The sequence below is a fragment of the Arachis ipaensis genome, chromosome B6, assembly GCF_059453495.1.
Source record: "Arachis ipaensis isolate K30076 ecotype BB chromosome B6, ASM5945349v1, whole genome shotgun sequence".
Classification (NCBI taxonomy): domain Eukaryota; kingdom Viridiplantae; phylum Streptophyta; class Magnoliopsida; order Fabales; family Fabaceae; genus Arachis; species Arachis ipaensis.
The window spans coordinates 31,818,344-31,824,526 of NC_142441.1; the positions used below are offsets into that span (position 1 = coordinate 31,818,344).

At 35.9% G+C, this 6,183-nt stretch overlaps 1 non-coding gene across 1 annotated transcript; it reads left to right on the forward strand.

Moving 5' to 3' along the window:
* Nucleotides 1-895: 895 nt before the first annotated feature.
* On the forward strand, nt 896-1,003 carry LOC148555055 (small nucleolar RNA R71). Its single transcript, XR_015886882.1, has one exon. It is a non-coding gene; the product is annotated as a small nucleolar RNA R71 (small nucleolar RNA).
* The last annotated feature ends 5,180 nt before the right edge of the window (nt 1,004-6,183 follow it).

Here is a 6,183-nt window from a genome sequence, read left to right on the forward strand (position 1 = left end):
TCTCTATGGTCAATGTATGAGCCTCAGATTCCTCCAGGTCCTCATTGAGGAGCCCCTTATTGGTCAATGAACGTCCCAAGAGGTCTTCCTCACTAGGATTCACGTCCTCCTCCTCCTCTCTGGGTTCGGCCACACCAAGTAAGGTAATGGCCTTGCACTCTCTTTTTGGATTCTCTTCTGTATTGCTTGGGAGAGTACTAGGAGGAGTTTCAGTGACCCTTTTACTCAGCTGGCCCACTTGTGCCTCCAAATTTCTGATGGAGGACCTTGTTTCATTCATGAAACTTAGAGTGGCCTTAGATAGATCAGAGACTATATTTGCTAAGCTAGATGGATTCTGCTCAGAATTCTCTGTCTGTTGCTGAGTGGATGATGGAAAAGGCTTGCTATTGATAAACCTGTTTTTTCCACCATTATTAAAGCCTTGTTGAGGCTTTTGTTGATCCTTCCATGAGAAATTTGGATGATTTCTCCATGAGGAATTATAGGTGTTTCCATAGGGTTCTCCCATGTAATTCACCTCTGCTATTGCAGGGTTCTCAGGATCATAAGCTTCTTCTTCAGAAGATGCCTCTTGAGTACTGTTGGATGCAGCTTGCAATCCATTCAGACTCTGAGAAATCATATTGACTTGCTGAGTCAATATTTTATTCTGAGCCAATATGGCATTCAGAGTATCAATTTCAAGAACTCCCTTCCTCTGAGGCGTCCCATTACTCATAGGATTCCTTTCAGAAGTGTACATGAACTGGTTGTTTGCAACCATGTCAATGAGTTCCTGAGCTTCTACAGGCATTTTCTTTAGGTGAATGGATCCACCTGCAGAATGGTCCAATGACATCTTTGATAACTCAGACAGACCATCATAGAATATATCCAGGATGGTCCATTCTGAAAGCATGTCAGAAGGACACTTTTTGGTCAGTTACTTGTATCTCTCCCAAGCTTCATAGAGGGATTCACCTTCTTTCTGTTTGAAGGTTTGAACATCCACTCTAAGCTTGCTAAGCTTTTGAGGAGGAAAGAACTTGGCTAAGAAAGCCGTGACCAGCTTATCTCAAGAGTTCAGGCTATCTTTAGGTTGAAAGTCCAACCATGTTCTAGCTCTGTCTCTTACAGCAAACGGGAAAAGCATAAGCCTGTAGACCTCGGGATCAACCCCATTGGTCTTAACAGTATCACATATTTGCAAGAATTTAGTTAAGAACTGAAAAGGATCTTCTGATGGAAGTCCATGGAACTTGCAATTCTGTTGCATCAGAGAAACTAATTGAGGCTTTAGCTCAAAATTGTTTGCTCCAATGGTAGGGATTGAGATGCTTCTTCCATGTAAACTGGAATTTGGTGCAGTAAAGTCACCAAGCATCTTCCTTGCATTGTTATTATTTTCGGCCATGTCTCCTTCTTTTTCAAAAATTTCTGTCAGATTATCTCCAGAGAGTTGTGCTTTAGCTTCCCTTAGCTTCCTCTTCAGAGTCCTTTCAGGTTCAGGATCAACTTCAATAAGAATGTCTTTATCCTTGTTCCTGCTCATATGAAAAAGAAGAGAACAGAAAATAATAGGGATCCTCTTTGCCACAGTAGAGAGGTTCATTTATTGTGAGTAGAAAAGAAGAAAAAGAATTCGAACACAGAAGGAAGGAGAGGGTTCGAATTTTTAAGAAGAAGAGAAGTGTTAGTAGATAAATAAATAATTAGAAGGAGATGAGAAAGGGAAGAATTTGAAAATTAAATGAATTTAGATAAAAAATATTTTTATTTTTAATTTGAAATTAAAGTTAAAATTCAAAAATTTTTAAAAAATAAAAATTAAATTAAATTAAATTAAAATTTAAAACAATTAGTTAATTAAAAAGGAATTTTGAACAAAAGGGTGGTGATTTTCGAAAATTAGAGAGAGAGAATTAGTTAGGTAGTTTTGAAAAAGATAAGAATCAAACAAGATAAGATTAATTGAAAAAAAAAAGATTTGAAAATCAATTTTGAGAAGATAAGAGGTTAGAAAATATTTTGAAATTGATTTTGAGAAAGATGTGATTGAAATTTGTTTTGAAAAAGAGATTTGAAAAAAGAAATTTAAAAAGATTTGATTTTGAAAATTAAAGTTGATTACTTGACTAACAAGAAACAAAAAGATATGATTTTAAAATTTAAAGATTGAACCTTTCTTACTAGGCAAGTAACAAACTTAAAATTTTTGAATCAATCACATTAATTGTTAGCATTAATTTCAAAAATATGAAATAGAAATAAGAAAAAGATTTTGAAAATAAATTTTGAAAATTTCAAAATTATGAAAGAAAAAAGTGAAAAAGATTTGATTTTTGAAAAAGATTTGAAAAAGATAGAATTTTAAAATTGAAAATTTGACTTGACTCATAAGAAACAACTAAATTTTAAAAAGTTTTGAAAAAGTTAACTTAAATTTTCGAAAATTTATGAGAGAATAAATGAAAGATATTTTTTTTATTTTTGAATTTTTTTAATGAAGAAAGAGAAAAACATCAAAAAGAGTTAATGCATGAAAATTTTGGATCAAAACAAATGATACATGCAAGAACACTATGAATGTCAAGATGAACACCAAGAACACTTTGAATGTCAAGATGAACACCAAGAACTTATTTTTGAAATTTTTTAAGAAAAGAAAAACATGCAAGACACAAAACTTAGAAATTTTTAATTAGACACTAATAATTCAAAAATGCATATAAAAAACAAGAAAAGACACGAAATATAAAAATGCAAAGATCAAACAAAGAAGATCATCAAGAACAACTTGAAGATCATGAAGAACACATGCATGAGTTTCGAAATTTTTAGTAAATTAAAAAAAATGCAATTGATACCAAACTTAAAATTTGACACAAGACTCAAACAAGAAACATCAAATTTTTGGTTTTTATGATTTTAATAATTTTTTTTATTTTTTGGAAATTAATTGGAAAAATAAAAATAAGGATTTCAAAATTTTTAATGAGAATTCCAGGAATCATGCAATGTTAGTCTAAAGCTCCGGTCCAGGAATCAGACATGGCTTACTAGCCAGCCAAGCTTTCAGTGAAAGCTCCAGTCCAAAACACTAGACATGGCTAATGGCCAGCCAAGCTCCAGCAGATACAAATCAGGCATATAATAGCTGATTAGATGAGAGTCCAAGGACTCTTGCCGTGATAAGTGGAAGCCTCAGTCCAAAAATTTAGACATGGCTTGACAGCCAGCCAAGCTTCAACAAATCATGAAGAAACTCTAGAATTCATTCTTAAAAATTCTGAAGAACATAGAATAATTTATTTTTATTAAAATTTTTCGAAAATAAAAAGAATATAAACAAAAACTTAAAATTAAAATAAAATTACCTAATCTGAGCAACAAGATGAACTGTTAGTTGTCCAAACTCGAACAATCCCCGGCAACGGCGCCAAAAACTTGGTATGCAAAATCGTGATCGTTCATTCCTTGATAACGCCGTCAAAAACTTTATACGCACGTTCATAATCTTAATTCTTTGTCACCACTTCGTACAACTAACCAGTAAGTGCACTGGGTCGTCCAAGTAATAAACCTTACATGAGTAAGGGTCGATCCCACGGAGATTGTCGGCTTGAAGCAAGCTATGGTCACCTTGTAAATCTCAGTCAGGCGGATTCAAATGGTTATAAAGTTTTAATAATTAAAAGATAAATAAAACGTAAAATAAAGATAGAGATACTTATGTAATTCATTGGTGAGAATTTCAGATAAGCGTATAGAGGTGCTTAGTTCCTTCTGAATCTCCGCTTTCCTATTGCTTTCATCCAATCCTTCATACTCCTTTCCATGGCAAGCTGTATATTGGGCATCACCGTTGTCAATGGCTACATCCCGTCCTCTCAGTGAAAATGGTCCAAAATGCGCTGTCACCGCACGGCTAATCATCTGTCAGTTCTCGATCCTACTGGAATAGGATTCAGTAATCCTTTTGCATCTGTCACTACACCCAGCACTTGCGAGTTTGAAGCTCGTCACAGCCATCCCTTCCCAGATCCTACTCGGAATACCACAGACAAGGTTTAGACTTTCCAGATCTCAAGAATGGCCGCCAATAATTTTAGCCTATACCACGAAGACTCTGATCGTGAATCAGGAGGCTAAGAGATACACATTCAAGCTTGTTTACATGTAGAACGGAAGCATTTGTCAGGCACGCATTCATAAGTGAGAATGATGATGAGCGTCACATAATCATCACATTCATCATGTTCTTGTGTGCGAATGAATATCTTAGAGAAGAAATAGGCTTGAATTGAATAGAAAAACAATAGTACTTTGCATTAATTCATGAGGAACAGCAGAGCTCCACACCTTAATCTATGGTGTGTAGAAACTTGGTGCACGAAATTGTGATCATCAATGGCGCCAACAACTTGGTACGCACAATTGTAATCTCAACTCTTTATCACAACTCCGCACAACTGACCAGCAAGTGCACTGGGTCGTCCAAGTAATAAACCTTATGTGAGTAAGGGTCGATCCCACGGAGACTGTCGGCTTGAAGCAAGCTATGGTCATCTTGTAAATCTCAGTCAGGCAGATCCAAATGGTTATGGAGAATTGATAATTAAAAGATGAATAAAACATAAAATAGGATAGAGATACTTATGTAATTCATTGGTGAGAATTTCAGATAAGCGTATGAAGATGCTTTGTTCCTCCTAAACTTCTGCTTTCCTATTGCCTTCATCCAATCATTCATACTCCTTTTCATGGCAAGCTTTATGTTGGGCATCACCGTTGTCAATGGCTACTTCCCGTCCTCTCAGTGAAAATGTTCCAAATGCGCTGTCACCGCACGGCTAATCATCTGTCGGTTCTCGATCATGTTGGAATAGGATCTATTGATCCTTTTGCGTCTGTCACACGCCCAACACTCGCGAGTTTGAAGCTCGTCACAGTCATCCCGTCCCAGATCCTACTCAGAATACCACAGACAAGGTTTAGACTTTCCGGATCTCAGGAATGGCCGCCAATAATTCTAACCTATACCACGAAGGTTCTAATCTTAGATTAGAAACCCAAGAGATACACATTCAAGCTTGTTTGCATGTTGAACAGAAGTGGTTGTCAAGCACGCATTCATAGGTGAGAATGATGATGAGTGTCATGGATCATCACATCCATCAAGTTGAAGAATGAGTGTATATCTTAGAGAAGAAGTAGGCATGAATTGAATAGAAAAATAGTAGTACTTTGCATTAATTCATGAAGAACAGCAGAGCTCCACACCTTAATCTATGGTGTGTAGAAACTCCACCGTTGAAAATACATAAGAACAAGATCTAGGTATGGCCGAATGGCCAGCCCTCCTAAAGTTCTAAGATAGCATAAGACTAATCAAAGATCAAAAGTCTGTAAATACAATAGCAAAAGGTCCTATTTATAGAGAACTAGTAACCTAGGGTTTACATAAATGAGTAAATGATGCAGAAATCCACTTCGGGGCCCACTTGGTGTGTGCTTGGGCTGAGTATTGAAGTTTTCACGTGTAGAGACTTTTCTTGAAGTTAAACGCCAGCTTTTGTGCCAGTTTGGGCGTTTAACTCCAGCTTTTATGCCAGTTCTGGCGTTTTGACGCCAGAATTTCTATGCTGACTTTGAACACCGGTTTGGGCCATCAAATCTTGGGCAAAGTATGGACTATTATATATTGCTGGAAAGCCCAGGATGTCTACTTTCCAACGCAATTAAGAGCGCGCCAATTAGGCTTTTGTAGCTCCAGAAAATATACTTTGAGTGAAGGGAGGTCAGAATCCAACAGCATCTGCAGTCCTTTTTCAGCTTCTGAATCAGATTTTTGCTCAGGTCCCTCAATTTCAGTAAGAAAATACCTGAAATCACAGAAAAATACACAAACTCATAGTAAAGTCTAGAAATGTGATTTTTATTTAAAAACTAATAAAAATATAATAAAAACTAACTAAAATATACTAAAAATATTGCCAAAAAGCGTATAAATTATCCGCTCATCACAACACCAAACTTAAATTGTTGCTTGTCTCCAAGGAAATGAAAATCAAATAGGATAAAAAGAATAAAATACACAATGAATTCCAAAAACATCTATGAAGATCAGTTTTAATTAGATGAGCGAGGCTATTAGCTTTCTGCTTCTGAACCGTTTCGGCATCTCACTTTATCCTTTTG